Below are 23,824 nucleotides of genomic sequence, written 5' to 3' on the forward strand. Positions count from 1 at the left end.
CCGCACTGGTAGCTTACCATGCATTAATGTGTATTTAACGGTTATTTAACACCCTTCTCACCTGCTGCAGCAGGGAATCAGTATAGCTGCTTAGTTACTGTGCTACTCAAACTGTGGGTGGACAAAATCTCATTTCGGCAATTCACAGAGCAATAACATTAATGCAGAAGGTAGCACATATCTGTGGCTGTGCAATTGTAAAACTTCCACTGAAGATTAACAGAAAAAGTCAACCTAGACAGATAACAGGCAGGCAGATTCACTCTCTGCATCAGGATTGCCCAGTTACTGTAGCAGGATCTAATGCATGCAGACAGTATAAAGATGAAAATGTGCCTGTGATGCTGGGCTGATGGGCAAAACAGATAATAAAAAGCACGTTCACTGTACACAATGAAAATGAAAAGAGCACAGAATGTAGCACAGAATTTGTAAATATCATAGTGTTAAATATTTCACATCTGAGATGCAGGAGGAGGACTGGGTGCATTGGTGCATATATAGGGAAGAAGAAGAAGAAGAAGAAGAAGAAGAAGAAGAAGAAGAAGAAGAAGAGGAGGGGGAAGAAGAGGGGGAGGAGGGGGAGGAGGAGAGAAGAGTTTGGATTTGATATCCTACTTTATCACTACCTGAAGGAGTCTCAAAGCGGCTAACAATCTCCTTTCCCTTCCTCCCCCACAACAAACACTCCGTGAGGTGAGTGAGGCTGGGAGACATCAGAGAAGTGTTACTAGCCCAAGGTCACCCAGCAGTTGCATGTGGACGAGTGGGGAAGCGAACCCGGTTCACCAGATTACGAGCCCACTGCTCTTAACCACTATACCACACTGGCTGCGAACAGAAAAATTACCATGGACTTAATCTGCATTCCACTAAGAGGTGAAAATTACCATAAATTGACTGGAGTTTGGAACACAATAAACTAACCATGCAGGATCTGTTTGTTGCAATCTGAACTGTGCTGCTGACACTAGGAGGTGGCATTTCTTTCAGTATTCCATCGAGGATGCTTTTACAATTTCCCTTTGATTCAGGTTCCACCAACTGAGCTGAAAGCAGCACAGGAAGGTAGGGGCAGGGGGAGAAAGGGGGGGATGTACCATAGAGATACAACATTCATAGGACTAGTTCACAAAGCTTAGGTGTGCAGGTAGGCTTGCTGCAAAACAGAGAGAGGTGGTGTGGGGGAAAGGCTGTTCTTCTCAGCACTGGCGAATGAAGCCCCTTCGCTACCCGGAGCGGCAAACCTGGGGGCACCCCGGGGGTGGGGTGTCACTCTGTAGTGCGCATGCGCAGCGTTGCTCCATACGACGTGTGCATGCTACGGCGCGGCGCATGCATGCTGGGGAGCGGCGTTGCGAAAAACCCTGCGAGCAAGCTGTGGAGCGAGGCTGCCTCGCACTGCGGTTTGCCGCACTGCCACTCTGTAGCGGCGCATGCGTGCTACGGCGTGGGTGGAGGCGAGGGGCGGGCCGGGCCAGGGAGGGGTGTCAGTGGCTGATGCCCCTCCCTGGCCCGCCCCTTGCCTCCGCCCCAGCTGGAAAAATTTAAGCGCGCGCCTAGAGGCGTGCACTTTTTACTGGGCAGTGGGGCTCGGCTTGGGCGTCGTGGGGCACGCACTGAGTGTCGCCCCCCTCCAGGGTGGCACCTGGGGCGCGGCGCCCCCAACGCCCCCTTGCTCCGCCCCTGCTTCTCACTTTTTGGCTCTGTCTCACCTGCCTTTGACTCTGGCCCAGCTACTTCCACTTTGTGTCTCTGTTCCCCTCTAGCACGTGAACCCCTAAAGCAGTTTAACCCCAAAGAAATGCAACACTCAGTAGAAAGAAAGGTTCCTCACCCCTGGCATTGATCTGAACTGACTGGTGGGTTGGTATGGCAAGAAACACTTTGTATTTAGCTTCCAATTTGAATGTGACTTTGTAAATCAACATGAGCACCTTGAATTTAATCCAGTATCATATTAAAAGTTAGCGGGTCGACAGCAAACTGAGCAGGCACAAAGGACCCCTGATCACAGTCTTCCCCACTATGGTATTGCTATTTAAATTACAGCAATCATTTCTAAATTTGCATCTCTTAATAGAAATAAACCATATGCCAATTTCATACATCATATTTTTCAATTCTCTTCTTCTGGTGATGCATTTGCTCTTTTGGGGAATGTTCAAATGGCCATCCTAACTAGTAGTTTTAAAAAATAGTCTAATGACTAGTTCTAGTTCCATGTGCCTAGTCTGGATTTACCCCCACCATTTTGTAGGCAAAGTGTTTCTGAAAACAAAGGGGGTTTCAAAAGCTGCTGGTCACATCCTGCCCTTGTTTGAATCCTAAACCAAGCTGGCTGCGACTGGACCAGGAAGGATGGGAGAAAAAGCCACCATAACCATATCAGATTTCTGTTCTCCTGCTGAAGGTTATCCTATTGGCTAATTGGATTTTCAAATTAGACAATCATACCGATAGCTTAATTTAATTCAGTGGCTCTCAAACGAGATTGGATTTACTTTCCTGAAGTGATAAACTGAAGCTATTTGGTGCACATGTTTTTCTACAGGGTCAAACTAGATGTTATACAAAGTTGTGTAGAACATTCTCCTAACTTTTTAATGTTAAAATGAAAAGCAGGGATTGCGGGAGGAAAAGCAGCACCGAGAAGAGGAGGAGGTGACACGTAACTCTCTCCACAGCTCCACTGTCTTTCCTCCACAAAGGAAGAAACAGATTGAGGCGTGATTTTTGACCAGAAAACAGCAGTGATATGTGTGTGTAGAAATCATAGTTGCCACATAATGTCAACACACACTCTTTAAATCTTCCATCAGAAGTTTTAACCCCCGCCTCCCTTTTGCCTTTTTGTTTATGGTTTTCAAACAGCTTAGTTCTCGAACGTTTTGGCTCCCGAATGCCACAAGCCCAGAAGTCTACGAACTGTTTTTGGAAGCCGAATGTCCAATGGGGCTTCTGATTGGCTGCAGGAGTGATGTTTTGGAAGTCGAACAGACTTCCAGAATGGATTCCGTTCGACTTCCAAGGTACGACTGTGCTGCTATCCATCAGGCACTGCACTAGACTGTATTAAAAGTAATGTTGTTGGCTTTTAGGGAAATGGAAGGTCTGAAATTAAGGTAAAAATGGTACAGCTTGGCTACAGCCATAGCAGTGGCATAGTGTGGGGAGGGGTGATGCTTCCAACCATTTTATCTGTAAGCTAATTGCCCCAAGTGGTTTGCAAATCACCCTGTGAGTCACTGCATGTTTTCGATGAATGCATCCAAGCCTTTAATAAACAGTTCATAATGCTGAAGATAATGCCTGGTGTGTCCATGGGGTCACGAAGAGTTGGACATGACTAAACAACAACAACAACAACAATGCTGAAGAATAATGGTTGCTTCCATCCTTGGTGGTTAATGCCATTAACAGCTCGTGGGTGCCTGAACATTTTAAAAAGAGTTCTTATTTTTGCTTGAAGTTGTATCCATAGTCGTGTCCCCCCGCCCTTCCACACACCTTCAAATAAATGGATGGCTGTCCTGCTAGTGATTGTTAAATCTATGAAGAACTACAGTATCTTCCTTGCAAGAGACAGATAATTGAGGAAGCTGATTGTGTGATATTTATTTCTTGTTATGATGAGCAAATAAGATAAGACTGTTCTTAAGAAACATCTGTGTCCTTGCTGCGTATCTTTGTTCCATACACGTTACTTGGCAAAGGATAACTTGAAAGCAAACAAGCTGTCACTCAGCATCCTGGCACAGATCCTCCTGCAAGTCGCTTCATCTTTACACAGATTCAATTGACACGAACATGTCTTCTTCTTTTTTTTTAATTTTCTAGGCAAATCATGCCACTGCTCAGTTCAGTCCAGCAACTAAAGAGAAGAAAAATACATTTTAAAAAAATGCCTCAAAGAAAAGCACGGGGAACTGAAAAATCCCATCTCTTCCGCCATGTGATCAAATTAATTGGGAATCCATTGAAGTATAACTGATAATGAGTGTCAATGTGTGAGTCACCTAGAATCTCACAAGTTTGAAAAAAGCAGATGACAAAGTTATTCTATTGTCCTTCCTTCGTTCCTTCCTTCGTTCCTTCATTCCTTCCTTTTTTGATGGAGAAGAGCATTTACCAACATCTGTTGGGAGAACTTAAAAAAAAAAATCTAGAGCAACTTTTTCTAGACTAGTGCCCCCCAGATGTTTTGGTCTGTGTAATGAGAGTTGTAAAGCTGATGGGAGCTGTAGTCTAAAACATCTGGAGAGCACCGGGTTGGTGAAGGCAGATCAAGAGGATATTCTATTAGTTCTTTAAAATGGCTTTCTTTCTTTATTACACCAGTGGGAGCGTTCCTTCTGATGCCAGTAACAGATGTGTGTGTTGTGGTGGAGAGACGAATCGAAATTGGGGCGGCAGTGAAAACCAATTAAGTTAGCACTCCTTGTACATAGGGCTCTGGTGAAAATAAACAAAGATTCAAAACCCTATCTCTCTCCACAGTATCTACTGAAACTGTTGGACTGGGTCATAGTTTGGAAGTCTCTGTGTGGTAGTGGTTAGAGTGACAGGCTAAACCTAGGGCCCAATCCGCATTCAGTTACACAGCTCACTGGATGACATTGGGCAAGTCATTATTTCTTAGCCTAGCCAACTTCACAGGGTTTCTATGTGAATAAAATAGGTGAGGGGATAACCATGTGTGCCGCCTAGAGCGCTTTAGTTTGTATAAAGATTATGATATATCCAAAGGGGGGATTGCCAACACTTCCTGATGAACGTTGGTTCTGGCTTTGATCCTTCAAACAACTTGATTATGACATGATAGCCAATTACCCAGACCTATAATATAAAAGCACAGATCTATATGTTGTGTTGATATTGAATATCAAAGCCTCTTCTGTGCTAGTTTCTAATGGTGTTGTATAAAGGACACGTATGGCAGTGAACAGATGAAAGGGTGAGCGAAGTATTCCATTTAAGCACAGAGAGGTATAATAAACAAGAGCCCCAAATCCATAAATGTATTCCTAGTACACTACATAAAACAGATGTCACTGATATTTTTAAAGGGATAATAAGATAATCTGAAGAGGTCACCGCATGGAAATATAGGCAGTAAACATTTTAGCTCCTGTAAGATTATTACAGGGATAATTTCCTTTGTCCTGGTGACTTATTGTTTAATAACAGCTTTATAACCTTAGTGATACAATGACTGCAAATCTATACATTCTGCTCCTTTCTGAAATAGATATAGACTCTATAGAAAAATTTTATTCTGTTTCACAGCAGCACATGCTTTGGGGATAATGTGTTGTTGAGGACATTGGTGTGTAAACGTATAAGTTTCTTTCTCTTTTTTTTGCCCTGAGTTTCCGGTATTAACTTTGTGCCACCATGGTGGGCCAATTCTTGACTGTATAGTGACAGTTTCAAAGAACGGGTTGTACCGAATGGTGTTTTAGCTGAGTTCTGTTAGCCCGGTTGGACTTCCCCTTACTCTCTTCCCCTCATGCACCTCACCAATCTGTTTGAGAGAATTCTCCAACCCTCTGAACCAGATTTTGAGGACGCATTGGGTGCGGGGTGCAAGGCAGAAAAGAGGAAGGAAAAGCTCAGATGAGAGAATGGGTGGAACAACAGCATTGGATACAACCATATGTTGGTTCTTCATTTATGCCTGATCACACCTGAAGATACGGCCCACATATTTTATTGGTAGATTAGTCCCTTTATCTGAAGCCCTGAGTGGACATAACGTTGATGTTGTCAGCATTAGATGCTGTTGATTGTTCTACTGGTATGTTTTATGTTTATTTAAGCTTTCAATATTATTTAATTAACTCTTGGCTAATTGTTTGGACTGTCAACACTGCAATATGTTTGGTTTTATGAAAAAAAAACACAATGTACTCTGGCAAGTGTGAAATGTGCTATGGATAGTGATATATGCTGTCATTGTATTCAGATTGTTGCCACTTTATTTTCTGTGAATTGTCTTGAGAACCATTTGTGGGAAATGTAGCATATAAATAAACTTGACTGTGCTCCATCTACACCTTGTTTCTTGTTTACTATGTTCCAGCACTATGAACTGACCTAAGATCAAGTTTAGTATCTGAGTATTCACTAAGTTTAATTGCTTTATAGTAGTTGAAGAAACGTGCTTTATAGAACTATAGTATTGTTGTGCCTAACTCAGCTTTGACTTATAAAAAAACCAGCTTTATAAGACAATACAGAGTAAATGACATGATTAGGAAAATGACCATCAACTTTTCTAGTAAATATTGCTGTTTTTCATCAAATATTATCTTTCTAGCTACATAAATGGCTTAAGTTCTTGAAAAAAATATTATCTGGATATATTGTTTAATGAATGATGTCAGTATGTGTGCTCTTTTCTACTGCGGACGAAACAAGAGGTATGACTGTATAGTAACATCAGGGTTAATTAAGGTGGGTTATTTTTCAAGTTGGCTAAAGAATTTCTATAGGAATTTGGTGGGCTCTCAGATAATTCTGGCATCAGATATAGCAGCCTGATGCTATCCTTTGCCATGCTGTAAACCAGTAATGAATAGCCTTGAGTCCATGGGCCAAGTGTTTCCCTGTATACAGGTAAAATTCAGTTTCATTGCTTTTGCCTCTAGACCTCCTGACTCCAAAATTTGCCCCACTCTCAGTATTATCTGAAAATATAACACTCATGAAAAAAGGGGGCACATCTGCTACTGCTTTCTTCGATAGGGGCTAAATTTCTCCAACATTTTTGGGAGGCGGTTGATGTTTACCTTGCTAAACCTAGCGAGGTAGCTGAATTACTTGCATTTTTAATTTAAAGAAAGTGCTCCGCGTTGTTCCATTTCTCTCTGAGTACTTTAGGAGCAGCCTACTTCAGAAGCAGCACCCCATCACATTCCTCCAAAAGCATTCAAGTTCTGGTGGGATGCAGTAACCTTGTGCCACTTTCTGCCAGACACACTTCCAATAATGTTTTTTTTGGGGGGAGTGATGCAATGTGGCAAGACATCATGTGGCATCACTCCCGATGCATTCCAGTGGGAGACTGAGAAAATATTTCATTCTACTATATTCATATTAGTGTTGGAGGTATCCCACACATTTTCACACTTTGGCCCAAGAGCATTAACTATTTTCTTCAGTGATTAAGCCACATATTAAAATATAGCAGCTATTTATTCTATATTGGAAAGAAGCTGGGTTTTAGATTGCTGTTTTGCCCCATTATTTATAATAATGCAAATTTCCATTTGATACATAGACTCTGTCACCCAAGGTTAGCAATAAAACAGAATGGCCAGCAGTTGGTTCCCATAAAATCTCATTAGTGCCTTTTATTTTTTCCTGACAATTCTTTGAAGAGAATGGTTCATTAACATGCAAATAGAGATAACCCCCTATTTCCAGGCTAATTGTGATAGTGCATTCTTATGCATTCAAATAAATCTGACCATTTTCGGGCCAAACCAATTTTGGAGACTAAATTATGAAAATGGTACTTGGCCGATGGAAGCTGGTTGCCAGCTTAATTACAGCTGATTATACGTTATTTATCTTATCATGAGTGTTCAATGTTAAATTAGCTTATTGCAGCCTAATAAATGGTTAATAGATTTTAAATAAATGAGTAATCAATACCTATGGATTGAAGCAGAATCCAAGGACTTGATGAGTTGATGATATACTGCTTATAGTTATAAAGCAAATGCTTCTTAACCACCTTCAAGTGACAGGAAGCCCATTGAAACTATTCATCATTTTGTGTCCTATTGACTTCTCCTTTTGAAGTATATTTAATAGCAGCAGTTTAGCATATTTGAGCTTGTCAGTGGAGATCACACTGTGGCTGCCAATAAAAGAAACAAAGTGTTGGACTGAGATCCTTAACAGAAAGAGATAGCAAAGGCAGTTCATCATTGTTGCAGGTCCTACATTTCCACAGGAAACCAATATAGAAATATAGATAGAGATAGAGACAGAGATATGCAGCAATGGTACCAAAGAATGGAAAAGGATTACTGCTGTGTATCTGGGTGGTTTGCTTTTGAAAGGAAAGAGTTATTTGTGATACATTGTTTAGATTTTTTGTTTAAGATTGACTTAATTAGTTTTCACTTTCTGACAGGGGTCACCTGAGCACCTTTCCTTAACTTGTTATGGCTGGGCAACGTCAGGCATGTACCTGTATGGAGGAAATGGATTGTCTTGGCTACCTTTGAAGGTAACTAGGAAACTACAACTAATCCAGAGTACGGCAGCTAGACTGGTGGCTGGGAGTGGCCGCTGGGACTATATAACACTGGTCCTGAAAGACCTACATTGGCTCCCAGTATGTTTCCAAGCACAATTCAAAGTGTTTTTGCTGACCTTTAAAGCCCTAAACGACCTCGGCCCTATATACCTGAAGGAGCGTCCCCACCTCCGTTGTCCAGCCCAGACACTGAGGTCCAGCTCCGAGGGCCTTCTGGCGGTTCCCTCACTCCGAGAAGTGAAGCTACAGGGAACCAGGCAGAGGGCCTTCTCAGTAGTGGCGCCTGCCCTGTGGAAATAAACAACTATCTGACTTTTAGAAGATACCTGAAGGCAGTCCTGTTTAGGGAAGTTTTTTATGTTTGATGTTTTATTTTGTTTTTAATATCTTGTTGGGAGCTGCTCAAAGTGGCTGGGGCAACCCAGTCAGATTGATGGCATTTAAATAATAAAAGTATTATTATTATTATTATTATTATTATTATTATTATTATTATTAGCCCATTTCACTCTGTCTTCACCCTGGTCACCCTGGTAAATGACCTGTACAGTTGTACCTCGGCTCCTGAATGCCTTGGGAGCCGAATGTTCCAGCTCCCAAACGATCGAAACCCGGAAGTGATTGTTCCGGTTTTCAAACGTTCTTTTGGAAGCTGAACGTCCAACGGGGCTTCCGATTGGCTTCAGTAGCCATGATTTGGTTTCTGAACATTTTGGAAGTCAAACGGACTTCCGGAACAGATTCCATTCGACTTCCGAGATATGACTGTTTAGGGAGAGATTGAGGGAGTACGACCCTGTTGATTCTCCTTATCTCTTGGCAGCTTTTGATCACCCATGGTATACTCTTGGATTGGCTTTGTAAATTGGGAGCTGTGGGGACGGCTGTATGTTGGTTCAGGTACTACCTGCAGGACCACTCTCAGCGACTGAATCTTGACAAGATCTTGACAAGATAAAGGCATTGGTGGTGGGTAGTTATCGTGTCCAGAAATTGGAGAGACAACCTGTTCTGAATGGAGTCACATTGCCCCTGAAAGAACAGGTTTATAGCTTGGGGCACTTTTTGATTAAACATTGTCACAGCTACTGAACCCACTTAAATGTGTAACTTTAAATCAGAAAGCCCTGAATGACTTGGGAACCAAATCCTCGAAGGAGCGTTTCCCCCCACATCTTTCAGCCCAGGTCCTGAGATCTGTACAGGATGCCTATTTCATTGTTCTGCTAATAGTTATAATCTGTTGTACAAGGACACAGAATAGAGCCCACTCTGTGGTGGAGCCCCAGTTGTGGAACTCAACCCTTTGGAGGGGAATTATCTCTTTTGCTATTGTTATTTAACTTTTGGCATCAACTTATTTGTTGCTGGATGACTGAAATATAGTGATCTGAATGCTGTTAGTTTTATGTTTGGTTTAAATGTTTCAATGATTGTGTAATTTATTATTGTGTTTTTGAATTGGAATTTTGTAAACCATCATGGGATCCTTTGGGATAAAAGGTGGTTTAGAAAGCATAATAAATAGACAAACACAGAAAAATAAATTGAGGACAGGGCTAGTATGTGCAGCCTCACTCCTCACTGCAGAACTTCAGGCAATAACTCTTGAATAGAACTTATATCTCCATGGTAACCAAAGTCTTGGATGTCGTTGCCTATCTGATGCTAAATTCTACAGAAATTGTTAGGCCAGATTGTGTAGATAATTTATAGCATCAATGAAGCCTGGCTCACTATGCATAAGCACGGTACTCAGCCACAGCTGACCATAGAGGTGAAAGCCCCAGATTGGAACAAACAGAAGAAGCTGTAGGAATCACATCACTCTGAGTTATGAATTGCTCTCAGTCAACCAAAGCCTATGTGGAGGTTTATGGAACAAATACCCGCCAAGTGTCCTAGGGGAAAATGGGACACCCCATTTTATCATGTGAAATTATGGCAGCCATTTTGGGTGCCACACTCTTGCGCAATCTCGCACCACGCTCGCATCCCACCAAAGTGCTTTTTTTGGAGTGAGATTGCAGCGCGGGTCACATGACTTGCCCAGCAGTGCATCTCGGAAGAAACGTGTCCCGGGTTTTGAACTGAAAAATCAGATTGGTCTATGTCTGTGGCAATATTACTGGAGGCACACAAGAGAAATATTCATCAATATGTGAATATCAATCTAAGTAATGATGCAGTTTTAAAGCCACAAACTCCATAATAAATTGTACCTGCAAAGGAAACAGGCATGCACAAAAATATTCAGGGTCTTGACTGGAAGTGCAGTGGTGACAGCGTGGACCCAATTGATGTGCTACAGCAACCCACAAAAATTAAAGCTGGCAGATAAGTTATGTGGGTGTGCAGAAATTTGCAGCTCAAGATTGAAAGCAAGTGAAGAGGGAAATTCTCCCAGCGAGTTTCACACATGCCAACACATTTCTGATGTTGAGCTTTTCCCGGGGCTTCCTAGAACAGAAAAATGCTAAAGAGAAATAATAGGTGGATTTGCAGAACGAAAGACAAATGTGATAGGTTTTGACATTCCACTTCACATAATCTTCCAGTTTCTCAAGGATGGTAATGTTTTAGATAAGAGCATTTGTGCTATTTTGCATTTGCCTATTTAGAGCTGTATACTATAGATAGCAGGCAAATCCTCATTGAAAACGTCGAAAAGTCATTCTACTATTCCTGCCAGGAGCTTGGCTTATAAACTGTAGTTCACCTAGAATTCCATTCTTGTACCCATCTACCTGGCAAGTAAGCACCACCGTGCTAAATTGAAGTTCCTTCAGAGTACATCTAGGACTGCAAATCCTCTGTATACATCCCCACCAAAATTTACTCTCATCTTGATGTAGTCCATTGTTTGTAGGAGGTCCAGGAAATATACTCTTTGGACAGGAACAGGATCTTTGTGCTCTTTTTCCCCATCTAAGGTAGTGTTGTGGGAATATTTAGCATAATGGCCTCGGCCCAGTATACCTGAAGGAGCGTCTCCACCCCCATCATTCTGCCCAGACACAGAGATCCAGCGCCAAGGGTCTTCTGGTGGTTCCCTCACTGCGAGAAGCCAGGTTACAGGGAACCAGGCAGAGGGCCTTCTCGGTAGTGGCGCCTGCCCTGTAGAACGCCCTCCCATCAGATGTCAAGGAAATAAACAACTATCTGACATTTAGAAGACATCTGAAGGCAGCCCTGTTTAGGGAAGTTTTTAAGGACTGATGTTCTAATGTATTTTTAATCTCTGTTGGAAGCTGCCCAGAGTGGCTGGGGAAACCCAACCTGATGGGCGGGGTACAAACAATAAATAATAATAATAATAATAATAATAATAATAATAATTATTATTATTATTATTATTATTACAGTTCTGTTTAAAAAGTGTAATGCAGGGGGAAATGTAATATTCTAATGAAAGATTAGAACAACGGTTAAGGTGCATGTGAATTGTCTTCCATTAATATTCAGCAACATGGGCACAATCCCAGGTGCTTTGATTAGTGCTTATGTGGAGTACACATGCTTAGAACAAATTATAAGACATCTGAAGGAAGCCCTGTTTAGGGGTTTTTAATGTTTGATTTTTTATTGTGTTTTTAATATCCTGTTGGAAGTGCCCAGAGTGGCTGGGGAAACCCAGCTAGATGGATGGGGTATAAATTATTATTATTATTATTATTATTATTATTATTATTAAACAAATGAGATACAAGCAAGGCATTCACCACCATGACCTGATGTAGTGACGTTCACCCACCAAAATTAATGTCTCTGATTGATTTCTATGTGAGAAAATAGAGAGATTGCAGTTGGTATTGTCACTGGCATAAGAGCCAATTAAGAAGCCCTACTCATTTTCCATTCAGTCATTAGCAATCGCAGGAGGGGGAGAGCAGAGTGATGCTTTTGGCAGCTCCATCCCTGTCACATACGCATCAGTGGGCATGTCTGCAGAGGGAAAACCTGATGGGCACCTCTGATTCTGCAGTGTTCCAGATCAAAGTGAGAGCCTAAGGGCATACCTTGCATGTATCCAGGAAGAAACAGGACTTTCTGTTTTCTCATGAGAGAGCACAATGGCCATTTGGGGTGCCACAACCTTGTGCAATTTTGCACTAAGATATCACCCCAGAAAAAGCACTTGGGGGGGGGACACGATCTCGCATGGTGCCCCCATGAGCTGTGCAAGTGTGCCCCCCCCAAATGCCACTTCCAGGCTCTGTGATCTTACACAGGTCACACGACTTCCATAGGAGCACAGGAAGGAAGACATGCACCCCGGTTTGGGGACTCTACATGTTGGAGGGTATGCAAGTGTTGCTCCACTGGCTGGGAGGGGAGGGATGTAGTTCAGTGGTAGAATCTGCTTGCATGCAGAAGGTCCCAAGTTCAATCTCTGGCTTCTCCACATATGACTAGGGATGTCACCTGTTTGAAATGATGAAGAGGCACTGCAGTCGACAATACCGAGCTAGGTGAACCAATGGACTGACTCAGTATAAGGTTTGTGTTCATATGGAGGAGGCCAGGGGGCAACACCTATGAAACTAGAGTCTCCCTGGTATCCCCATGGAAAGCTTTGCCAATGTAGGTGTCCTACTGGAGATTTGGGACAAAATATGGGCAATCCAAGGGCTTGGTGGAGGCATCCAAAAAACCCAAAGGCTGTAAACCAACACAATCTGTCTGAAACTACACCAGGCCAGAATTTGAAAAAGGGAGCTGGAATCTCCCCACTGTCTGCCCACCCCACTCTTATCCCAATAATAATATTGCTGTGGAAACCTTGTTTTATAAATCACAATGAATATTTGACCAGGAAAGAGGGGGAACATGAGCACTAGGTTTGCAAGTCAAGAAATAAGTCATGAAGTAAATTATAGAGAATTGTGTACGCACTACACCTTTAAAGCACATTCTTTCCCTCAAATAATTCTGGGAACTGTCGTTTATTACCCCACTCAGAGCTCCAATTCTCAGCAACCAGTGCTAGAAAAAGAGGTGCCGGAATTCACCATGAGGTGCCAGAACTCCCTTGTTCTCTTATAATGGCAATGGCGCCCACCTGAGAGGTGCCAGTTCCGGCAAGTTCCCGCTCAAAAAAAGCCCTGCCAGCAGCCCTCAAGGAACAATCCTTTGAGGTAGATAATGTGATTTGAATGTGCTTTACAAGTACAGTGTGTTTCCTTCTTTAAAAGGTCTAATTCTGAGCTTGAGAAGTGTAACTGGGGGGATAGCACCAAACCTAAATCAATAAATGGCAAGATTGCCAAGTTGATGAGAAGGGAAAGTACTTCAGCTGAGAAAGAGGCTCATAATGACTGTTGTGTTTAAAGCTCACATTTCACTCAATTTTAGTGTCTTGGAAGGTATAAAAAGCAATGGTATTTACAGCTGCCTTATCAGAAGAAAACAGATGCAGGGAAAAGAAAGTATTTTCATACAATTTTTCCTTCTAAAAAAACTTCTTTCCACTGTCCTACTTGGCTGCTGCATGCTCAGTTTTGTGCATCAAAGGGTTTCAGACCTCTGCTGAGACTTCACAGAACTGGACAGAAATTACAGAGGAAACTTTTTCATGACTGAAAATATCCTTTCCATTGAGGGGAAAAAAATGTTTGATGGGTAAAACACACTCCCTGAAGGGAAAATTCACCGTGAAAAAAGGAAATGTCATGGAAAAGTTTCCTTTTAGCTACCTGAAAGCTTGTATCTTTTTCATGGAAAGGGAAACAACAACAATTAATTTTATATTAATAACCTTAATAAATGGCTCTCCCCCCCTCAAAAGCACATCACGACTTTGTTGTTTTTGTTGGAAGCACATCATGAGAGAGACAGATAGTTTGCCTATCTTTTTGCCCTCTCTTGTACTAAAATAAAGTTTTAACAGGCAATTAGCAGGCAATTTCTCACGGAAGACTTAGAAGGCATGCCAGTCGGGAAGCTGGAGAAGATCTCTTCGCTCTCTTGCTGCCACAAACAAGAACAAAACAACAACTGGAAACTCCGGACTCCTCCCAGAAACAACTAAGTCCAGTGCCACCTAGTGATTGATCTACATAATGACACTATCCACATGTTTTTAATTCAACATCTAAAAATCCACCAAGGAAAAGGTTACCCCCCCGTCATCATTTAAAATTTAGATAGGACATGGGTTGAATATGCCAGGTTGCCAGTTCTGCTTCTTGAAGAAAAACTAGTGAACAAATATAAATGGAAGATACAAATAGTGATTAATCCAGCCGTATCTGAAGCCCACCTACACTAGTAAACAAGGATCATATCAGATATTTCTATCTACATTTTAAGAAAGGCAATTTTTTCAGGACTGTGGCAGGGAGAAAATATGGTTTAGGACTCTATTTACGTAACGAAAAACCAGAAAGACCTGGTGATGATTATAATGCATAGGCAGGTTCATACATGATACTGTACAGTTATCCGGGGGTATGTGCAATTTTTGTACACTGTTTCATCAATGAGTACAAGAATTGCACAATAATCCAACTACAAAACTATATATTTTAATATTGACACAGAGTTACTCTCACATGACTGATAACTCTACATGCATGATTAGATAAAATAATCCCTGCCTTTAGAATTCAAATAGGAGAGTTGGAATTAAGATCGCATTGCTCATCTTAAGCTTACTCACTTACTTTTTGGTACGGTGGGGTCTTTGATCTTTAAAACTGAAATTAATATTCATTCTGCCTAATTAAAAAGGGTTTGCCTTGTTTTCTGTGTTTATCCCAATTCAATGTAATACAGACCTGGTAAGAATGGAGAACAGGGAATTCCTTGCTTGACTGTAAGGTTGATGTTGTGTGGATCTGGATCCTACAGACTCTTTGTTTATAGTCTCCATCCTTATTTCAGTTGGGATTTGGACATTTACAGCACGATTCTTCATATACCTAACTTGTCTTAGATTGGACACAATTAATCTCTTTGCTGAAAAAGCAGCCAGTGAGTTGAGGGGGTATGGATGTATCTGATTTTCATTTTCATCTTAAGCAAACAAACGTATCTGATTTCATTAAAACAATTCATAATGTATGAAATAACGAGTGTGCTGTTATTGGCACACATTAATCAAAGGTAGTTTTGAAAATCCTTAAGCATAACTTCATAGCAAGATTTCACCCTCACTAAGTGATGAGTTGACAGTGTTCCTCTGCTTGTTATATCATTTTTATTACTTTAAATTATTTTCCATGTGTAGTTTGCTGGGATATATTGACTCATTCCAAATCAGTTTAACAGTGCTGTGGTTTAATAGCATTTGTCACTCACTCTTTGTTCTTTCTTCCCCAGAGACAAAGCCTAGATTCCTACAGTGTTTTTGTATTAAAAGTATTCTCTTTTTAATCTTTATGCAGTTAGGAATGGCCTCGGCCCAATATACCTGAAGGAGTGTCTCCATCCCCATCATTCAGCCCGGACACTGAGGTCCAGCGCCAAGGGCCTTCTGGCGGTTCCCTCGCTGCGAGAAATGAGGTTACAGGGAACCAGGCAAAGGGCCTTCTCAGTAGTAGCACCCACCCTGTGGAACGCCCTCCCATCAGATGTCAACGACATAAACAACTATCTGACTTTTAGAAGACATCTGAAGGCAGCCCTGTTTAGGGAAGTTTTTAATATTTGATGTTTTATTCTGCTTTTAATCTGTTGGGAGCCACCCAGGGTGGCTGGGGAAACCCAGCCGGACGGGCGGGGTATAAACAATAAATTGTTGTTGTTGAATGTGAGGGCCCCAGCCCTCTTGGAAGCCAAGATCAGACTCACAACATTAGCCAGGGTTTATTCACAAAGGAGCAAAAAACCAGATTCCTCACTAGGACTGGCTTTTAAGGTGGGCCAGACTGGGCACTGTCCAAGGGGTGAGGCATGCAACCTCCTGAGGGGTCTCTCACTGCCCCAAGCTGGACTCTATGCCCTGGGAATCTGACAGGCAAATAAAAGGAATTTGATTTTGAGGGGGCTTAGATTGTTAGTTTTCATTTAAAAAAGGAAAAAAGGAATGCTAAATATCTATTATTATTATTATTATTATTAATCTGTCTTTCATCTATCTATATCTATCTGTCTATCTGTCTATCTGTCTATCTGTCTATCTATCTATCATCTATCTATCATCTATCATCTATCTTTCTATCATCTATCTATCTTTGGCTTTTTAAATAAAACCGTGCATGCTTTATATCAAATTAGTGCTGACTTGGAACAAGAAACATGGTGGACTGTAATATAGGGGTGGTTTCAAGGGCTTGGAGGGTGGTGACACTGCTTGTTAACAATTTTTTTTGGTCAAGATTATAGTATCAATAGGATCAATTCATTGTGAGTTTTTGTATTGTTGTTGCGGATGTTGCTTTCAGCTGAATAGCAAACTCACCACACAACTCTCCTCCTTCGAGACCCCAAGGGAACTGCGGAAGATCTCATTGATAGGGTTATCTTGAATTGTGTAGAACTAAATGGTGAGAATGTTCTGCAAAGCCTGTAAATGACATCTTGGTAGTCAAGATAACCCCCAGGACAGATAAGTAGTTGCTGCAAGAATGAGCTCACATATGCTTACGTGTTTGCTTTGATATTTACTAATTGGTTTGCTTTGATGCTATGCTTATCCTTATTGGCCTAAAGAGGGGAGGTATCCATAAGATGTCAGCCTCCTATGCTGTCATTGGCAGGTGGAACGATGGGAGTCCATGCCCAAATTGATGTGTGCTGTTTTTTTTTAATATAAGTAATACATAAATGGTTTCCTGGGTGCAGACAAGTCATTATGAATGTTTGCCATTTCAGTGGCATCCGGAGTCTGTAATGGCAGCAAGTTTTCAGATGAAAAGAGGGACATTTCTCTCACACACCCAAACTGACCCTCCCTGAGTGCTGCTCAGGACAAGTGCCGGCTCATCCTCTTTCCCTAAGCTTGGCAGCAGAAGCACTGGCGGGGGAAATAGGGACATTCCAGGATCAAACCAGAATCTGGGATGGCTTTTGTAATTCTGGGACTGTCCATGGAAAATTGGGGCACTTGGAAGATGTGTTTTGGTTATGTTTTAAGATTTTCATGGTACATGGTCAGATGTCCTCTCTCAGATTGGACATCTCTCTCTCCATCCTCAGAGAAGTCACAGAATAGCAGCATTTCAGTGAGGAACACTTTCTTCTAATAAAGTAGTAGAATTGGCCATTCTGGAATTTTTGATGTCCTTCTTTGGTATCGTTGCATCAAAGAACTCACCCAGGCCATCCTTTGGGTTTGTGGATCTGGAGAAAATCTCTTTGTGTAATTCCAAAGTTGAGCTGATGACACTTTATACCAGGCATAGGCAAGACTCAGCCCTCCAGATGTTTTTGGCCTACAACTCCCATGATCCCTAGCTAGCAGGACCAGTGGTCAGGAAAGATGGGAATTGTAGTCCCAAAACACCTGGAGGGCCGAGTTTGCATATGCCTGCTTTATACACTTAAATCACCATGGCGAATGAGATTTTAAATAGCCAATGAGGGTAACTGTCATAAAACCAAGACACTCTACAAGCAGCCTTCTAACTCTACTTTGCAATGTTGCAAAAGAAGAAGAAGAAAGCCCTAGTGATTCTGCTAAAGACTCAGATAAGGCATCATGCCTAAACAGCTAGATGTATAATATATTTATGACAATATTTCTCTTACACGTTATCCATTAGTCTCCATTCCCAAGAATACTGAAGGTATAAGAACTGTAGCGTTTAAAAAACCCCACAGCAGCATTTATAGCTTGCACTTTAATACTGAAGAAAAATAACTATCTTCCTTTGCTACTGTCCAGTTCCTTGGAAGTATTTCTCAGAGATGATTTCAGCGGGAAATGTCACATGCTGTAAAATATGAATCACATCATTCCATTTTGGGCTTGATTTATTTTTGGTTTTTTGCCTTTCTGGTCTGACAGTATCAACATTAACTTTGTGGAGCTGAAATGCTGTTATCCACAGTGGAGTTGTTGAAAAGTGCTGTTTTGATTTGATAAATACTGTAGGAATATAACCCAGAGGAATTCTACTGAAGAAAATATTGGATGCTATTTCATTTCTCATCTTTGATAGAACTTTGAACTAACAAGGCCCATCAGGGATCGCAGCTCTGATTATGTTTCGACTGATACATTTTGTAGACATGTGGGCCTGTTAGGGCACCTCCTGTCCTTAACAAATGTAAATAACCTTTGCACATCAGTATCACTTTTTGGGTGGTGGCCTTTATTTTTGTTTAGCAACTTCCTAGTTTGGAATCCGTAAGCCATAAAGAATTCAAGGAGCCCTGGCAGGTGTTTTTTTTTGGCAGCTGTTATTAGATGCGAGGATATAGGTTGTCACGAAGAATTATGACCATCATCTCCATGTTTTCTAACTGCTGCCACAGATGGCAAAGTAACTGTACCATCCAGGCTTTTTCGAAATGCAACCGGTGGCTGAAAAGATAGGTCAATAAATTCTGTTGTCCAAACAACATAACTCAATGAAATTGTTTTTTGCAGCCGAATAGAGAGCACTCAGCAAACAGAATACTGAGTGTGGCACAGTGTTCCGTGTGAAATGATTGTTGCATGTGAATAATAGGTTTTGCTCAACTCATATACTGCCACCCTCAGTGCAAGCAGCAAAACAGAATTCCTAGATAAGGATAAGCAAATAAAAGTTTTGCTTAAATGATTATACAGCATAGCGCATTCTAGGGTATGTTGACATTGTGTATGCATTCCTGATAGTGCCAAAGCAAGGATTTGGGGATATGTGTGGTGTGGGAAATCAAGAGAGTGTCTGCATTAGACTTGAAGCTATGAGCCAACACACAAGTTAACATATTCCTGGAAGAGTGTTGAAACATTGGTTAAGTAAATCAGGACGGAGAGCTAATGTTACAGCGCAGGCTGACAGAACTCATAGACATTTTCAGGAATGCAGTAAAATGCCAAGCCGCTGTAGATGGCTGGTGCCACCAAAGCCATTGGTTCTCGAACCAGAACCACATCAGTTTCTCTCATTTCCCCAGGCCTAGCCCCAGGGCCGTCTTAAGCATATCTGGTGCCGTGGTGCAAAGCTCCCTCCGGTGCCCCCCCTTTCCCAGAGTTTTTTAGGGAGGACGGCCCTGCTGGCAGGGCTGGAGGAGGTGGGCAGCAGCTGGAAGGCGGCTTCTCCAGTGGAGAAGAGGCGGAGGCTGGACACAGCGCCTCCGGGCTCAGATGGCCGCTTCATACCGCGGTGGGCATGGTGGTGCTTCGGCACGACTTGGCAGAGGCGGGCGAGGGTGGCGAGCTGATGCCAGCCTCCGCCTCTTCCCTGGCACCCTCCAGAACTTGGCGCCCTGGCACCCTGCGCCACTAGCCTCTATGGGTAAGACGCCCCTGCCTAGCCCACTGGTCCCAGCTGCTACTGTCATTCCTATTTTAACAGTGTTTTGCAAATGTACAGAAGCAAAAGGTGACAGCGCCACTCCTGTCAACACAAAATGATGCACCGCTGAGTTCAGTGGGACATGCTGACAAGAAAGGGTGAACAGGATTGCAGCCTGAGTAGACATAACTAGGTTGGAGTAATAACCTTGTATTCTCACAAGATAGGCTTCATTCCACAGTCACACTGCCGTCAAATCCATCCTCCCAATGCCATTTTTCAAAAGTCACTGAGAACGCCAAAGAGCATTCTTGTGTTGAAGCTTGTATCTACTAGAAATATCAAATTGCACAAACTGAAGCTGTGTTTCAAAACTGATTATTGAGATAGTATTAGCATCTTATATGAAAACAGTTAAGTGGGCTTATGTTAGGCATGGTTCTGTTTTTCTGAGCTAAGCCAATAAGCCAGATGTTCATATCGGACAATAGACCTTGGCTACAGCCTGCATTGAGTGCATTATGTCACCCTTTAGTACTATCTGGGGCTATGCTGAAAATTTCTCCTGCATGCTTTTTAGCCATTCTCCATCAGTTCCTGAGGAAAGAAATTCGCATCAGAAAATAATCAAAGAAGGAATTATACTGGGGTGCAGGTTGTTTTGTTTAATGGTAAGAAAAATAGCCACCTGCAGCCACTTTGTAATTAAACCCAGTCCTACAACCACTGAAAGAATAAAGAAATTCTAAAGTACTTGTGAAAGCAGAAGGAGAAGGAGAAGGAGAAGAAAGGGTTTAGTGTGGTTACTTCTCATGCATATCTTCAGCATGTGCCAAGGGGGATGTAATACAGTTGGTATAGTCTGAAGCTGAACTCTGTTGACAAATATGAGTATCTGATATGATAGCATGGTCTAGGAAGCCTTCCCTACATGCTTTTCAAAGCCTCTCTCTGTGAATATTGAATAAAAGACTTGGTAAGAACTCTTCTTGTTTATCTAATTTTTGGCTTCCCACCATGAGAGGGATTAGATTCCCTGAAGCCTGGCAATTTGTAATGACTAGTTCTGAACTTATTAATGTGGCACCTAACAAAAGAAACAGCCACGGGCTTATTTAATACCAGCAGTATGTTGGATATGCTGTTATTTGGATATAGAGGATCAATCTTGAAGATATATGGAGGGTCAGGTAGACAGAGGATAATAAGGCTTGCTCCTTCTGGATCTCTCAGCAGCTTTTTATACCATTGACCATGGTATCCTTCTGGACCCACTCTCTGAGTTAAGGGTTGGAGACACTTTTCTACAGGGGTTCTGTTCCTAATTGGAGGACCTTGAAGAACTACATGTCTATACCCTGATAAGTTATAACTCAGTGATAACTGAGGGATAACTCAGTTGTTGGGTGCTACAATGCACCATTTTAGCTCCACCATTGCGTATATGAAATGGTTGGAAAGAGTCATAAGGAGATTTTGGGCACAGTGTAAAAAACTGAGTCAGGAGAAGCCATGAACATGCTGAACCAGTGACCACAAAATGAAGCTAAATCCTGCTAAGACAGAGGCACTGTCGGTGGGTGGTTTCCAGGTTCAAGAGTGGGGTACCTTTGCCTTTTCATGTTCTGGTTGTACTCCTAAAGCAGGCTTCCTCAACCTTGGCCCTCCAGATGTTTTGAGACTACAGTTCCCATCATCCCTGACCACTGCTAGCTAAGGATCATGAGAGTTGTAGGCCAAAAACATCTAGAGGGCTGAGGTTGAGGAAGCTCTTGGAACCATAATTGTCTACGGAGCTCCAGATGGCCCCCATGGCATAGAAAGCCTAATATTAAGAATAGCTTGACCTCTGTGGTAATTTTTCCATTAGGCTACTGTAAAGCACAATATGTTGGGCTCCCCGAAAAGTATTCGGGAGACTTCAGCTGATGCAGGATGTGGTGACCCAAAAGGTGAATGATGCCCCTTTCTGAGCACATATCACACCAGTGCTGAAGAATCTGCACCGGCTGTCTTTTGGACACTGTGCCAATTTTAAGGTCTTTTTACATACTTATAAAACTCTATGCAGCTCTGGACCCCAAACACCAGCTTTCCCATCACTGACCAGCAAGGCATTAAGATGAACAAATAGAATCCAGTTAGCTTGGTACAGCCTGCTGATTATTGGCTTGTACCAATGTGGAGACATGTTTTTTCATTGGTCATACTGGTAGTATATAGAGTGTATTCCCTGCTGAAATATGAAATAGCACATCTGTAATGGCATTTTTTTCTGGATTTTGAAGATGCACCTGTTCACACAGGCATTCCTATTATTGATCAACCTGTGCCTCCGTTTCTTAATGATTGTATTGTTTTAATAGTACTACTTTATTGTACATTTTAATTGTGGGTATTTATATTTTAATGTTTGTGTAACTTGGTTTTAATACTTTGTCAGATGCTTAGAAGCCTAGTTTGTTATCCAGGGGTATACAAAATAATAATAATAATAATAATAATAATAATAATAATAATAATAATAATAATAATTGTCAGCGGTGACTGTCACCATTTGCTGTAGCAATTAGGCTTTCTTTGTGGAATTAGGCTTTCTTCATTTGAAAATTATTGTTACTCTAGGTCTAAGATGCAAAAATGTTGATTTGAATATGCACAGACCTAGGTGGGTGTGATGTCATTGCACAGGTGCAGGAATTACCAAAAGGAAAAAAAGGGGGGGAGTAAAAAAAAGTTTTTATTTAAAAGCTGTGTTTTTCTACCGACACAGCTTACCTAGCAGAGCGACTCACCTCAGGCTATACTTTAAAAACACACTTTCGCTTTTGCTATAAATTGGCACGCCATAAGAAAGACATGGGGGGAGGGGGGAACTTCCAGGTATCATCAGCTTCAATTATTCAAGTTAATTAAAGTTTCTAAAATAGACATCTAATTTGCCATTAACCTGTTTGACACTCAAATCTGAAGGTAAAAGCTTCATTTACCTTCACTGAGGAGAGAGAAACGATATGCCAAGGCTGTTTTTTCAATATCCCTATGCACAGAAGAATAAAAAACCCCTCAGGTTTTTCAATATCATCATTCTTTTTTACTTTTTTAATTTATGCCTTTGATGGACATATTAAATAAGAAATGCAGTCTCCTGCTGCTTTTTTTCTTCAGATGTCACCTACGTTTTCCACAAATCCTCACTGTTTTTATTTCTAGAAAGGTTCACAAACACCATACTGGATTATCTGTACCTGTGGCAAAGCAAAGTAAACCACACAAAGCAAAGCATATGCACGGGATTTTAAGAGTGAGGTGCTTGAAATCACGTACGGCACAAGTTCATGGACTGCCTCCAGACTGTCAGTATTTTTGCAGGAGGGATTCAGGTGCATACCAGGAAATTTAGTTTGCACAATTAAAGTAGATTAAAGTGCTTTGTTGCCCACATACAACAAATGCACCTTAAAAAAGAAACATACCGGTACATTTTGTGCTTAGGAAAATGGTGAGAAATACATTTAACCAGTGCTTTTTTCGGTGGGGGGGGGATTCAGGGGTACGCGCACCCCTAAACATTTTGTGAATCTAACGGGAGAAGAAACTAAAACGTTGAAAATGTTAAGTTTCTTCTCAAGCGTGGTGAATCGTCAGTTCAGTTGCTACCCCTCATGGCGCCCTCATTTCTTGTCACAGTGTTTCCTGAGTCTCAGACGGAAGCGAGCATTTAATATCTGAAGTAGGAACTGGAATCCAGCACAGTGATTGGTCAGTTTTGTTGTTGCGTGTGAAGACCCCCCAAACCACTCCCAAATTAAAGACACAATAGACAGAGAATTTAGTTTAAGGTTTTTGGCATTAATTTTGGCCACAGCTTTATTGATTACAGCATTTGAGTGGTTGCTTAGGCATTGGTTCCAGACTACCTGAACCTGCATAGTGGCAGGAACAGGACTGACACTGGGCATCACCATATGTCAGTAAGGGAAAGCATCCTGGGGGAGCGAGAAGCTGGCTTCGATCTCACAGCTCACCCCAGATGCTTCCCGGGCCTCTGGTGTGGCCCTAGCCCCTTGACAGGGTTCGGACAAAAGCAAGGGGAGCCCCTGGATTCCTTTAATGGAATTCCCTAGCAGCAGCGATGGAGGGGCAGGCACAGACG

This window comes from Lacerta agilis, chromosome 11, assembly GCF_009819535.1.
Source record: "Lacerta agilis isolate rLacAgi1 chromosome 11, rLacAgi1.pri, whole genome shotgun sequence".
Classification (NCBI taxonomy): domain Eukaryota; kingdom Metazoa; phylum Chordata; class Lepidosauria; order Squamata; family Lacertidae; genus Lacerta; species Lacerta agilis.